The following is a 15,219-nucleotide window of genomic DNA, read 5'->3' as shown; positions in this document are numbered from 1 at the left end:
AGACTCTGCATCATTGGGCTACAGCTACTTCAACCATTAATTACCTCGATAATTAGGATGTTTGGCTTTTAAGATAATGGTTTTTCTCGACATAAAATAAAAAGGAACAGAGAGAGCATGTGCACATTTTACCAAGTCAGAGTAGTAAGCACAGTGAGTTCAACTCCTATGGTTACTAAGAAGTTTTATTCAGCTATTTGTAGTATTAGAAAAAGTTGTTTAAAAGGTTAAAAAAAAAAAAAAGTCACACACATTAAAACCACCACGACTTAAATACTAGCGAGGTTTTTTTTCTTTCAAGCTGAATGTCACAGCCCACTTTAGAACCACAGTTTGTGGGGGGAAAAAAAAACAACTTGAAAAAAAAAAATCAGTTCATTAATTTCCTACTATTGGTAAGCAGACCAGTGCCCTGCTTCGCACAGGTAAGTTTTATAGTTGCATGCTTTACTGTTTGGAATAGCAATCATAATTTAACAGATTAGCTAGGAAGTTTGTATAACTCACCAAGGGTAATACCACGCACTTTTCCCGAGTCCCTGCCTACCGTCTGTCCCAAGCTAAGCTACTTGTTTTCAGCTTAAGAAATAGGACATGCAGACGAATGAGTGACAGACACCTGGGATTACATTCAAGTGTCAATTTGACACTTAGGAATTTAGTATTACTAAGGAGAGTGGTATCTCCAGTTCCTCATTCTTCAGTACCAGCCCAGGCACGGTCATTGGTTTCAGGACTCTCAAACCAGAAAGTTGAGTTCCCTCGGATCTATCTTTGATACTCATCCCAGCTCTGGCACACATCCTTCCCTATTATCCTTCCTGCCTTTCAGCACCTGAATTAGGAGGAAGAAGGTGACAAGATTAACCATAAATCATTTTCTTCCCCGAGCTGAATCAGAGAACCGTAGTTCTTTCGTACCTCTGAGACAGAGTCCTTCAGCCTTCACCTACGCCCTGAGAGTCGCGAGTTACAAATAGGTAAATGATCTCTTCTTGCCATTAAAGTTTTCAAAATGCCCCATTTTAAACAAGCTGTGCCTACCCACTGCTGTCAGCAAAAATAGAGTTGCATAGACTACACTGATTACTGAATTAACAGCTGGAAGAGAAGCAAAAAATTAAATTCACTGCATGAAGCAGAGCTATCAACACTTCAACACCAAACCTAAAGCCTAAAAGCGTTTTTTTCCACTTCACAATACTTCATTCTTCTAATGAGCACAATTTTAAACTGAAAATGACTTTTTTTTTTTTTTAAACTACTCATCAACTGCCAGTGTCAAGATTCATTCTGTCTGGGTGCCAGGCATTTTATTCTCCTTTTCCTGCAACTCTGAACTGACACCAATGCTGCAAGAGGCTTAATATAAAAGGTCACTTGTGTTTGTGAAAGGAGAGCATGTTCTTTTAGTTCAAAAGTTGGAATAATGCTGGACAGAAAAGCTTGACCAGAATTTTCAAAAGACAAATAAGGGTAAGTAACATTTCAGAGGGTATAATTAAAGCTCCATCTTCTGGAGACCAGCACAATTTTGATTTCTCAGAAACTGCATGCAGCGATAACTTATTGCTCAATTTGGGTGGTACAAACTATTGTTTCTCCTGCTTCCCCTTCTCCTCCCGCCAGCACTGGGCTTATTTGAGGTGACCCAGAAGAATTTAGAACTAATCACAGTTGTATTAAACTCGAGTTTCCTGGCTTCGTGCACGCTGAAGACACTCAGCTGTGTTAAGAAAAACAAAAATTAGAGGAACAGACCAGGGAAAAAAAAAAAAAAAAAAAAAAAGTGTATCTGGGCAGGCCTCCACTACTGAGAAAAAAATTAAGCTGCCCACATAACAATTCACTTTCTGAACACAGACACAGAAGAACAGCACTTAGTATCAAGTTATTCATAAACTTGAGTTTAAACATTATTTAGCAACATTTGTTCAACCAAAACAAAACACAGAACCAACATATCCTTAGCTGCATCCTTTTTGATCAGCCCTTGAGGTAACAGGGGAAGCAGGGCTGCTTCCAGCACAGTTCAACATTCAATAAACCCACCACAATCAACTAGAAAGGAAAGTCCTCAATATTTTCTTTCAAGATGAAAAATTACTTCCCCACTTCGTCCCTTAATTTTTTCCTGTTGAATATATTTACTATAAATGAAGATTTCAATTGAGTCCTCTCATTCATAAGAAGCAAGTGAGAAGGGTAAAACCAATTAAAGTTAGAAGAATAGCAACTTTAAGTATTTCCTCCGCTCTTTAGTTCTCATGCTTTACAGCGGTTATACAGCTCAAACATTATCAACATTGGCGAACTATTTGCTTTGTTGAATTATAAACAGACTCCTTTGAAAGAAGGGAGAAGGGGAGATGGAGCTGCAAAGTCATAGTTCTGCACCTACAGACGAGACTAGGCACACAATAACAAACTTAGAAAAGCTAGTATAGATAAATAAAGTGATATTTAAAATACTAAGCTGCTAATAAAAGCTCTGATTTTTTATAAGCACTGAGTCTATCAATCCTAAGAAAGAAATGCAGAAGGAATATAATTTAGAGTCAGTCACTAAATCCAGACACCAGCTGATCCAGGGACATCTAGAAACCTTACTAGTTTATGAGAGTCTTTAAACTAGAGAACATAAAGATAATCTATACTTACACAGTTGCCCATCTTCATTAAACATCTTAACGGCAAAAAGCTGGACTGCAACTAAATCATGCCAAATACCTCGAACCGTTCCAGAAAAAGAGTAATAGCTGGAATTCGCAGTGTATCGGTTCTAAATGCAGAACCACCAGTCTGATCTCCCATAGGCAGCAGATCACATACCACCACATACAGAAGTATACCTACAACTTCTACACCCACTAGTATAGAACAGTATCCGATCTATGATTTCAAGCAATAGAATCTGCTCAGACCCCAACAGTCCCCTGCCTCAAGCACATAGTGACAATTAACATTTTCCTAGTTATTCAGATCATTAATTTCTTTGGTTTAACTTGTGCTCTCCCTGTACTCAGTGCTACTAGACCACAGGCTTTTGCTAATCAGGGATCACCCTCAGAAGTAAAGGCTTAGGGAAAAAGCAGCAAAATCCACATCTCTAACAGAGTTCAAATCATTCGGGTTGTTCCCTCGAATGCTTTCTTCATAGTCCTTTTTAGACCTATATATCAGGCATGCAGTATCCTCCAGCATCATTTCAACAGAACTTCAGCCTTCCCCATTGCTTAGTTCATATGCCCCAATTAATGTACCCAACAATCACACCCTGGCACGAGTACAGAAAGGAAAATGCCAGCTCAAAATTCTTTTATGACATTACTCTAATTTCGTAAGAGTCTATGATCTGGAATGTAAAAATTCCATAATCGTGCTGTGGAGTACCAATTAAAAATGGTATGCAAAAAAGAAGAAAGCCAAAACAGGAAAGGTAACAGGGAAAGAGCAGCCACAACATTAACAAGAAAAAAAAACCCAGACAGTCAGAGCTATCAATGTCTGCCAACAGGGCTCAAAACCAGCTGTCGGTTCTGCCAAATAAGTTTGTTTCTGAAATGCGTTCCTTTGTCATCTTCCCAGTGGCACCCAAACAGGATTTCCTGTATTAAACTAATTTTTCAGCATTAAGTAGTGTGTACAGTGAATCCGGCTTTAAAAATACTGACGTTAAGAGCAAAACGTTTATCTTTTGCGTAGCTATTGAGTGTGGAGTCTCACTACCTAGAATTAGCACTTCTAAAAGAAACATATTATCCCATTTTTCCCCAAGTTTCACTATGATCTGAAAAATCCCAAATGTTTTTGTTTGGTTCGTTTAAAAATAAGAACTCCTACTATAGGCAAAAGCTTCAAGAGGTGCAGGCAGGGAGAAACCTGCACCGTTGCACTTTCTGGGGGGCCAATATTCTGTGGTATCACACTTCCCAACTTCCCAGCTGCTGCTTTAGGCAAGGACAAAACCCATTTAGGGAACTGTATGAGATCATACTTGAACAGATTTATTCAGTGTTAGGATAATTTCTGTACACCATCTTTTTCTGTTATATAAAAGTTGTCATTCGCTGTAGCAAACAAAAGACTACAATCGCTTAAAAGAAAAGCATAGCTTAAGCTCATTTGGGAAGTGACACCTCTTCTCATTACCAAACAATTACCATTTATTATCTCTAACCTGCCTTGCTGCAAACAAAGACAAATCCTATTCATTTGCACTTCATAAATACTGCAACAGTCGCGCCCAGGAGCTGGTCCCACACACCAGCTGTGCTGTAAAACTGAATCAGAGAAATTAAAAGCCAGCCAAAAAGATTACCACCGCATCAACTGGCGCATCCTTCATGAGCACCTGCCCACCAGGTTCCTCCAGAGCGTATCCTCAGCCACCTTGTCCAACCAAGCAGCAAGTGGGTCAGGGTGGTTTCTGATGTCCTCCCACAGGAAACTTCCTCTGTGCAGTATCTTATTAGAAACACTTTTTCTGAATATTCTGATTCCATTTCTTCTTCCTTCCCCTCTTTCATTAATTCTTTAAACACCTTTTTTCTACCACTTTCCTCTCCAGAGTTTTCTGAATCCCAGACCAGAGAACACTTGCAAGTCATCGCAACCATCTTTTTCTCTTCTTTCCTTCCCCCCACTAAGTTATGCAAACGTAACAGCTAAGCATCCAAAAGTCAATCCTTCCTGTATTTACCTCCTTTAATTGCGAGCTCAAAAGGAGGTGGTTAGGGACACCTTGCAAGGACTACCAGCTAGGTAAAAGCAAATGTTAAGTTACTGAATAAAAGGTCATGGTGAGAAGGTGAGAAGCAAAATAGTTGTAAAAGAAGCTAGGTGAATAAGAGCTAGACAAACCCTTGAAGGCTGCCTTTAGAAAGGGTTACGGATCAGCAGGATGATTGTTGATAGCAACTTATTCAAGTGAGATGAGAATCAGTGGTTGTTTTTTTTTACTCCACAGAAATTCGTATCTCTGTGTGTGTGTGTTGTTCCAACAGAGGTGTCAAATTCACATGCTGTAATAAATACGGTTTGATATACTGAAACGTGTTGTTAGAACTGTTCATTTCACTTTCCTCACTACTCTACAACACATACCAACAGTTTTCCAATACTTTGAGAAACCAGTGTAACTCTTAAGACCTCATCACAAGCTTGTGCCCACTCTGACACTATGGTTCAGACTTACATCTCTTGATCACTGCCACCACTCATTGGTCTTCCTCAACCATGACGCATACTTGATAGCCAATTCTTGACAACGCCATTATTTGGATTACATGTGCATTGGGAAAAGAATCAGTCCACCCTTCTATACTTTCTGTAGGACTCATTGTTACCAAATACAAGTTAACTGTTTTTATTCTTATAAAATGAAGTCATACAAGGAATCAGGCCTTTATAAAATGGGGGGAAAAAATAAATCAAGATATCTACCTTAATAAACTGGGAATTTTGTTTTTTTGGGAAAAAAAAACTCACAATTTGAGTAAAGATGAAGCTCTAAGTATAAGATTGAGCATAAACATACCCTAAAGCAAGTTACAGCTTTTAGAATATCCACGCTCCTGTAATGAGCTGTGCTTGGTCTAAGCATGTCAGACTCCCGGACTGTCAGGTTTCTCCTCCAGAAAGCACAAGCATGCATTATTCCCATTTGTTTTCCAGTAGAAAATACTATGAGAAAACGGCTTCCATTACATTATTTTCCATTTGGATTATATGGTACTCTGAGGCTCATACAAACTTAAAGAACAGAATAAAAGCATTCATCTTTCTTGAAACACAGGTCTCCGTCTCCAAAAAGTTTGAGTGTTCCTGTCTGCAACCATCTCTCTTCCTGACCAGCGACCCCACACTTCAAGGAAACAAAACAGCTTTTTAATTTTATTTTTTTTTAAGTAGCTATCCCTTAGATATTTTTAATATGATCAACAGGATGCATTTTTGTTTGGAACTGCACAAAAATATGGGGATATGGTCACTATTTTTAGACACATCACAGCAACATGAAAATATTTTCATGACAAGGAAAGCCAAGAAGTTAGACATTTGACTAATGACCTTTAATGAACTCTAAGCTCCCTTGGACAGCATGAATTACTTACATATTTTGTTTGGGGTAAAATATCTCACGTTCTCTTTCAGTGCATGTCAAAGCTTTATTTTTACACTTTGTACAAAGCAAGACCATGAAACCAAGCTAGAGGCTGTAAGCACCTTATCATAAACCCTTGCAGGTCACGGCCCCCAGTATCCACAAAGGACTATGGAAGCAGAGGGAAAACACACTCCTTAAAAGACAGCTTTTGTGAAGAGAGGAGCTCAGAGGTTAAGGTGATAGATGGTAGATGCCAACCAATAAATACACAATTTACGTACTTAGAACTACTATTTTACTGTTGGAAAGCATCCGAGCAAGGCATATAGTTCACATCACCAAGTTCCAGCATTACAAAAGTCTCTTAACTAAAATAACAAGGCTGCAAGCTAAATCAATTCACAGGGTCAGAACTGAAGAGGGCTATCTTTTTAGGCTTCATTTAATTACTCCATAAAAACTTTATATACACCCTTTTCCTAACAACGTTGTGTTTAATAGATTGGTGTAATCACACCATAGAGTTCAAGAATCCTTATTACAAGTACTTACAAGAAATCCTCGTGTATCCTTTCACTACAGATTTTTAGTCAACCTGAAGCTTGTATACAAAGAAATTACAAGGAAGTCTGTCCTATGTACTTCAATGTGTTTAAAATATTTCTGAGCATATTTATAAGAGGTATCAAGATTGTGCACATCAAAAATGCACTCGTGGGACATGGCACGGTCTTTCTGGTGGAGAGAGACAAAGGCATTTCAAGAGCTCCGCTTACTCGGGCGCTTCACTTTAGCAAGTTCTGCACCTGGGAGAATGACGGAAGCAAGAAAGACATACAACAAAATATTTCAATACTGTAGAAATTTCAGCTAAGCCTCCTAAAATCATCTAATATAGGGAAGTTGCCATAAGAAAGGCCTTTATCATCAGGTCAGTATCAGCAAGGACAGTGCTAAGTCTTTGAATCTGGCAGGCAAATAGTACTTTGTCTTCCATTGAGATGTGTTAACTCAATATCTAATGACAGTATAATATTAAGCTCTTGCTAATTTTTCTCCCACAGTATAAACTACTCTTCTTTGTGAGTTGACACAATGGAAGAATCACACACAAAAAAAAAAAGTTCTCAATGAGATCACTAGGATTGGTAACTTTGCTATTACTAGACAGTACCATAAAGACATTACAGCAAGTTAATAAGCCTAGAAAACAAGAATATATCTGAATATTTATTTTACAATGTTTACTTCCTTCCTATTTGCTACATAAGTGAGCTGGCATTACTTCTTTCAATTAAATCCTGCATTTTAAGTAATGGCATAAAATTGCATATATTCCACCCAACACAAATCAGGCTTCTTTCAAAGCCACAAAGACCGTTTTGTTTCTGTCATTCACTTGTCCAATATGCAAAGCATAGCTGTCAATCAGTTAGCATCCCTGACAGCATAATTGCTGAACAGAACATGAAAAACGTGAGGAGGGTCAGGACTACAAGGGATACCGGCAACATTTCTCCTTGCAGACGTCGGTACTAATTGAGGATTCTCCTTCGTTAAGATTCCCGTCCAGTCACTGTTGCAGCAAAACAAGGAATCTATAGAAGGTTGAGAAGGCTTTGAAAGCCATTACTGTCAAATAAGTTAGTTTCGTACCACTCCCACTCATTTCAAAAGCAAGCAGTAGCATCATTCACTGATAGCGGCCTCTTCTTTCAGGAGCAGCTTTACCTTTTCCACTGGCGACAAGATGCCATTTCCCAACTTCTTTCCTTGTCTGCACTCCCCTCCCCGAGCCTGAACCTATGTGCAAGTTGTTCTCTGTGGATGCCTAACAAAACCTCATCTCATAGGAGGAATGGTATCTTCTTATTTAGCTGCTGCCAAGTCATTTTTTCTCTTACACTAAGAGAAAGTTATATGCAGGAGCAGAAATGCTGAAGCTGTGACAATGCAGAATGAAAAAACAAATACAACTTTAACTTGTCAAACGTTCTTAGTTATCTTCACGAACATGAACCAGAAATTTCCTTTTCCTAGACATCTTTTAAGATACTATAGCAATAACTGACTTGTCCTCTTCCAAAGTAACAGATATACGCAAATACCTGTAATAAGGTTTATTTTCATATTGAGGACATATTTTAGAATAAGTTTCAGTAGAAAACCAGAAGCATCAGTATTCTATCTACAAAATCTATTTGAAAAATTTTAAGGTGTCTGTCTCATGTGAAATAACACCACCCATTGTAGCACTCGAGAAAACATGCAACTTCATGTGATTCAACAGCTACAACACCACAGCATAATAGGTATTTTTCTGGAGTTGTGGTTTGTATCAGAAGATCCAGAGATTTCTTTAAATCACAATGCAATACAAGTGACATTTTGACTACTGAGAGGTAGCCATTCCTTACAGTAGCTTTAAGTTTCAGTCTGCACAGACTAGTTTCATAAGAAAAATCCAGCTTTTACTGATTCAAGTATAAATGAGAAGTACTGGTGCATATCTGTCCTTTTTATTTTTTATAGCCCCCAACCCCATTCCAAATCCCTAGTTAAAAACTTTGAAGTAGCAAAACAGAGACTTACTATAACTAAATCTATCTCCAACCTTTGCACCTATTTTACCATTAGTGATCTAGAAAAACATTAAACAATTAAAAGAAATAATCTTTTGACACCCGCACAACTACTACGGACTCGCACTTAATTAATTCTGGGCCTTGAAAATATGAGCAATCTAGTTTCTACTACTGAAGTTTTATATTAACTAAAGAATTTTCGCTCTCCTTACAGAAGATTATTTATACTCCACTTCCTGAAATGGAAATTCAAAGTTTTCTGAGAGAAAAATGTTTGTGACTCACGGTGGGGGCTTTGCCAGATACATCCATTTAAATCTGAGCAAGTTCAGCAGTATGGGTAGCTTATATAAATCTGAAAGAAAACATTTTCTTTGGGTTCCACCAACGTACGCACTTCTAGAGTTCTACTTTCAACCCAACATAACTTATACTTTGTTAGCAACAGCACACAAGTAAAAGATATCTCAGTAATTTTCAGTGTTGCATAATCTAGAAATACTACAGTGTTATCTTCTTGGGATTCAGAAAAGGTATTTCAGATCAGAATACATGGAAAGTGAACTTGCAAGGTCTGATAGAAGCAGCAGAACCAATTTTGGTTCATGTCCCCCTTTCTCTGTCCTGAGAAAACACAGAAAGAAAATTTAAGAGATTAAATTTTTGCAGCTTCATTTAAAAGATAATAAATTAACCCTGATGGCCTCAGTTGCATATTCAGAAAACAATTTTTTATTTGCATATTTGCAACAAATGAGAAACATGGTTTTAAGGCAGCTCCACTGGTTCAGACAACTTAAGAAGCTGCTGTATGACTAAATAAAGTATATTTTTCTGTTTAGGAGAGTGAAGGAATTTCCCCTCCCAACGCCCTAAAGGCTTTTGATGCATTTTTTTCCTGTTCATAGCAGAACTGATTAATAGCTATGGCTTAAATCCAGCCTAGAGTTTTGGCAGCTGCTGATGGACCACTACATCTACTTGCTGCTCCCTCTTTGCTACGCACAACACGTGCTGTTAAATGCATGCTGTCAAGAGCGCTAAAATGATTCACTTTTAAATCTGGTAAATCTAGATTATGACTACTTAAAGAATTTCCTTCTTAACTTCAGGTGCGGAAACCAAGCAAACATATAAAACAGTCAGTTTTCCTGTCAAATTTGGCATGCAAGTTTTCAAAGGACATAAAAATAATCATCAGGTTAAAAAAAGGGTAACTTTTTCCACTGTTTACATAGCAATCTTTAATTAAACAAATTGCAAACCTTCCTATGAACAACAATGCAGCTATGAAAAACAAGCAAATCTTACAACTACTGGAAGTCTATTTTTTGTCTCCATAGTTTACACAAGCAGCATTGTCTCTAAAATTACTGTTTAGCTCTGATGGGAATAGATCTGTTTTCAGATTACCAAAATATAACCTCTCTCCAGTTCAGCTGGGCACCAAGAATTAAGAAAGAAAACTTCTTTAAAGTATTTATGTATTTATGAACATTATGCTATTATTTTTATTTCATCCCCGTGCATACAATACAGACTTTGAGAGAACAAGAGCATCCCAAGCACAAAAACAGATCCTACTCTTCAAGATCACTTAAAGTCACAGAAATGCTTGGTAGTCTTAGATACCAAGGAGCGAATATTTTTCATTTCTAACGGCAACAAAAAGTTGAGTCTTTGTCAGGTTTTAGAGTACGTTTCTCTATGGAAATAAGAGAGACTATAAGCTTTACTGTAAAAGAAGAAATTGGGAGTTAATGGAGATCTTGAACTGATATTTACTTTCTTCACGCTTGCAAGCTACAAGTTTTATGTCATGGATTAGTTTTGGATGTTGCTTCTGTTTTGAGGCAGTGCTAGCAGTGTATCCACCAATGTCAGCGTGGATAACTTCAGTTTTCTTTTGGTTTGCTGGTTTTTAAGTAAAAAGAAAGAACATAGGTCTTCCACATAAGGATGCTTCATCAAAATTTGAAGCTCTTTTAATTGACATTAGCAGTGTTGCTTTCAATTACAAATTGTCACAACCAATTTTTTAAGCAAAAAAACCTTAAAACAGGCCTGACGCTTTTACAGATACTATATTGTCAATGAAAGAGAGAAAAAAGGTTAACTAGCTCCCGATTTCCCCCCTATAAGCACTGCTTCATAGCCAAGCATAGAAGTACAGAAAGGTTGTTTATCTTATTAATTTACTAAAAGTGTATCTGGTCTCCCCACAGGAAAATTTTATATCCCATCCACTCCCCCCCCCAACCATACAATCATGAATCCATGGATTCCCCCCTCCCCTTTACAATAGCAACACTTTCTTTTTGAAAGACACGCCAGACTAGTAAGATCAGAAACAATACTACAAAAGACCAAACCAGCCCACAGCCCTGTTCATCTCCCTGAAATATGAAATACAATCAGTAGTCCAAACTTACTTTTAAGTCCGCCTGCCTAATGGCTTCATTGAACAATACTTCTCATCTTAGCGCTCTTCTCTCCCCCTTCTTGCTCTCCAAAAAGGGTTCATAATGAGTTGCACCGTATTTTTGTAATTTATTGGAAGACAGAGGACTGTTTCAGTTTCTCTTGGTACCTTTTATGAATAGCAGCATAGTGAGATGAGACACACCTATCAACATCACAGACATCCAAAAATTTAGGAACACCTGCAGATCAGTTAGCTTAACAGTCATGTAATTCATTGGTGAAGTAATACTTGTACAGGAAGATATCGAGGAGACTGCAAACACTTCACTAAATTTCATGAAAAGCTGTTATTATCCCTCCTACACTCCCTCTCTCTCTCTCTCCAGACAGGTCTATAAAAAGAACAGCCTGTGAAGGCAATCAAACCTAGCTGACATGAGCAGAGACATCTGCAAAAGCTGCTTTGCCAGTACAGTTTATGTCACTTCTCAGAACAAAACGACTATTTGGTGATACGACACGATCAAAAGCATTTTTGGCGACGTAACGCTGATCACACCATAAGTTAGGCTGCTACCACTGCACAGGAGAGCATCACCAACATTTCTCTTCCTCTGGAGAGTCCCAGTCCAGACACAAGAAGCTCCCACAGCTACAGTACTGATGTAATTTATGTATAACACTATAGTCTCTTAAGCCAGTGGATGAACAGCTTTGCCAATACAAGTCACTTAAATTAAGGAGTTGCTAAAACCCAATTCCAGTTAAAGCACGTTTCTACCTAGATTGGAATGAAAACAACAAATAGCGGGTAGGAAAAAAACAAACCAGAAATAAGTTAAAAAGTCAGTTGTACTAGAAAAGCCCTTCACATTCTTTTACAATAAAAGATACTCAGACACTTGCTTCTGTAAACTAAAATTAAAGAGGTTATCTTAAAACTCAATTCAGTTGTGTTTAAGCAAAAAAATAGGCTGCGTCGCTATGAACTCAAGCCCATCACTTTCTCCTTATATAACCTTCCTCCTCCTTTCTTCCGCCACTACAGTAAATGAAACAACATGTCTTTCTAAAGAACCACAAATCGAGTGCCAAGTGGCTGGAGGGGACAGTTAACAGAGGGGGGAAAAGGAGCTACCTGGAAACACGCACCACGTACTCTGACCTCTTGTTCTCTTGTATTTCATTCCCTTTCCTATATTAGTCATCTGGGGCTTAGCCTTTAAAAAACCACCAGGCTCTTAGGAAGATATCTTTCTGGTAAAGTGGTTAATATTTGTCTACTACATGTTAAAACGTCGCACAAAGTAGTACCTACTCTGTTAGCTGTTCGGCTACTTCTGGTGAATAAGACTGCACTTCATTATTTAACGGCTTCCTCAGCCTTCAGAAACTGCCTGGACTAGCGGGCTGAAGGTCATTAACATTTTAAAATGCTCGCAGCTAATATTTCCAAGTTGTCCAAGAGAGTAATTATTGTCCATATTATTCTTAAATATTAGCACCTGTTCATAAGTTAGGATCCAACATACACTTTCAAGCTGGCCATTACAATTCTTTTGCATATGAGCACTTTTTTTCCCCCCAAATAAGAGACGCTAAGTTTCTCTTAAGATAAACTGAACAAGATAGCAACACCAAATTATCTTTCTTTGGTTGGGACAATGCAGGACATTCCATAAGGGAGAAAAGGTTTTATTCAGATGGAAAAACACTAACTGTATGCAAAATGCATTCTACAGAGTTACAGGATGCTCTCTTCCTTCTGAAGGGAAAAAAAAAAAGTTACAGATGGTGATTTCAATAGAAGCCTTACACAGACAGCAGCACGGTGGTGCTCAGGTTGAAGCAGAGCATCTCATCCGGGCAAGAGAAAGAACATCCACGTCCATGAGCACCACCCAAGCCTGCAGCACAGCTTGGCTCAGCCAGCCCAACAGCGATAAAACACTCTCCTCTTCTCCCCACTCATCAGGAAAGAGGGTCAAAGTGATCTGAAACTCCAACACCCTCCCTAACAAAATTCTGCTTACGTCTTCCAGGTTGCAAAGATAGTTTCGCTAATGATCATTTTGGTCACTATTAAGTTTGACTGGTGAAAGCTTTTACCTCATGCTCACAATTTTGAGTATTTTTACAGGCTAACCGTGGAGACCCAAGAAGCCCCGTAAGGATGTGGTGTAAGCCCATCAGCTACTGAAGACTACATGATCCTTACACATTCACGTAGCAAGTCAAACTGCACGGCATTGGAAAGATCTTTTGTCATCCTTAATGAACTGGAAGATACTCAAAAATCATTTTCACCTGGGAGCATTAAAAGTAAGTGCACATGGGTGGCAGAAAGACAGGGTTAGACAAAATGACTGTGGTGCTTTAAAATTAGATTTTAATGACTCAGATAATTTAAATGGCTCTAAGGTCCCTCCAAACAGCAGCCTACCACCAGAGTCCCATCAACAGAAGAGCCTTAAAATCTGCCTTGTGAAACAGGCAACGCCTTTCAGATGTCCACAGGGTAGCAATTACAGAAGAGCAGTACAGTCATAATGCAGAAGCACCAAAAGGGTTTTTTCTCTCCATTGCTATCACTGGAACCACTGTAACTTCCAGTGATGCTCAAAGGAGCTGGACACACACCAGAGGGTTTACTTATAAGGCGGCAAACTGGCTGGAAAAAAAGAGCACTCGAGTCCTCTGCTTGCTCTCCGATAATAGAGAGCAAAACAGTCTGGCATTAAAATATTAGCTTACACACGTAAAAATATACCTCTTACTCTCGCTCTAAGTTTACATTGACTATAAAAGCATTTCTTAGTATCCAAATCCACAGTTTTTCCCACCACTACCTTCTCAAGTGCCAAACACACAGCAGCTAACAGATAATAAAGATATAAAGCTTATTTCTCAAAACCACATAGAAATCCAACTAAACACCTTCAGGGTTCCACTAAAAGTTATTAATTAGTACTTAATTCTGGATGCCATCTATATTTTTAAAGCTGCTATAACATTTGAATAATTTACTTGCCAGCTGATTTTCCCGATTACGTCCTTAACAGACCACAGGAAAGACTGACAAACTACAAGACACAACCCCAAATATGAAATACCGATTTAGAAAGTACATCCTCAGTCTTACACTCATTTATGGTATTCTACAGTCCTCCTACACAAAGTGGAGAAGTTTTGTTTCCTTTTTTAAAGAACATACTTTATTTGTTGAAACTGAGGGTAATTATGAAATGTTACATCTATATTAATAGAACTGTAACTCACACTAGTTAAAGACATCAGAATGAGAACAGAATAACAAAAAATGCTCCACAGCTGAACACTTAGAGCATATTCCTGTTGTTTCAAACATTTCATGCTATCAATCAATACAATTTCAGTGTAGCTAAGTCAGTTTCAGTTGCCATAACTCATTTATTCTTAATGCAAAATAAAACAAAACCAAAGAAACCGCACACCCCCCACAGGACAGCAAGGACACAGTCTTGATTTTATCCAAGTGTAAACAGATGTTTGAATAGAATTTTTTTAATATAAACACAGTCAGAAACCATTTCTAATGTGTGTCATTTCAGTATCATGTTGTTATTACTGGGAACTTTATTTTTTAATAAAAAGCAAATGTAAACCACAGACTATTGATTAAACAGAAATTTCATAAGTAACAAGCCAAAAAAAATAATCCTAGCATTTTACTTAAATTTCAGCATACTAAGAGATGTTGGTGCAATTGCTAGCTCATCCTTCAGATTTTCACAGTATATGGGATTTATAAAAGAAGCATTTTTTTTAGGTTGGGGAAGGAATCTGTCCACAAGCAGCAAGTACACTTTAGTGCTTATGACAGACTGAATTCCCATTTACCCCTAAAGCATTTATTCTTGCGTTATTCATTACCAAAGTGAATAATTTTAGAATTTCAGAAAGCTGAATCCTGGCAGCACAAACCAATCAGAAGTAAAGATCCACAGACAGAAAAGCCTGCAACTGTGAAGAGAACGAGAAGAGCAGAGAGAATAAACAGTAGAATGAGAAGAGTAGCCAAGAAAAAAAGATTAAAAGTCACAGTTGATAATAACTAGGAGA

The 15,219-nt window shown here is 38.0% G+C and overlaps 1 protein-coding gene across 1 annotated transcript in view; it reads right to left on the bottom strand.

Moving 5' to 3' along the window:
- The window catches only part of RAPGEF2 (Rap guanine nucleotide exchange factor 2), a 196,162-nt gene that overhangs the window by 165,129 nt on the left and 15,814 nt on the right, over nt 1-15,219 (bottom strand). The gene's annotated exons all lie outside the window — the stretch shown is intronic.

Source organism: Vanellus vanellus, assembly GCF_965231255.1.
Source record: "Vanellus vanellus genome assembly, chromosome: 4".
In the NCBI taxonomy this organism is placed as follows: domain Eukaryota; kingdom Metazoa; phylum Chordata; class Aves; order Charadriiformes; family Charadriidae; genus Vanellus; species Vanellus vanellus.
Note: the sequence above shows the minus strand (reverse complement) of the source record. Positions and strands in the feature narration are given on the sequence as shown.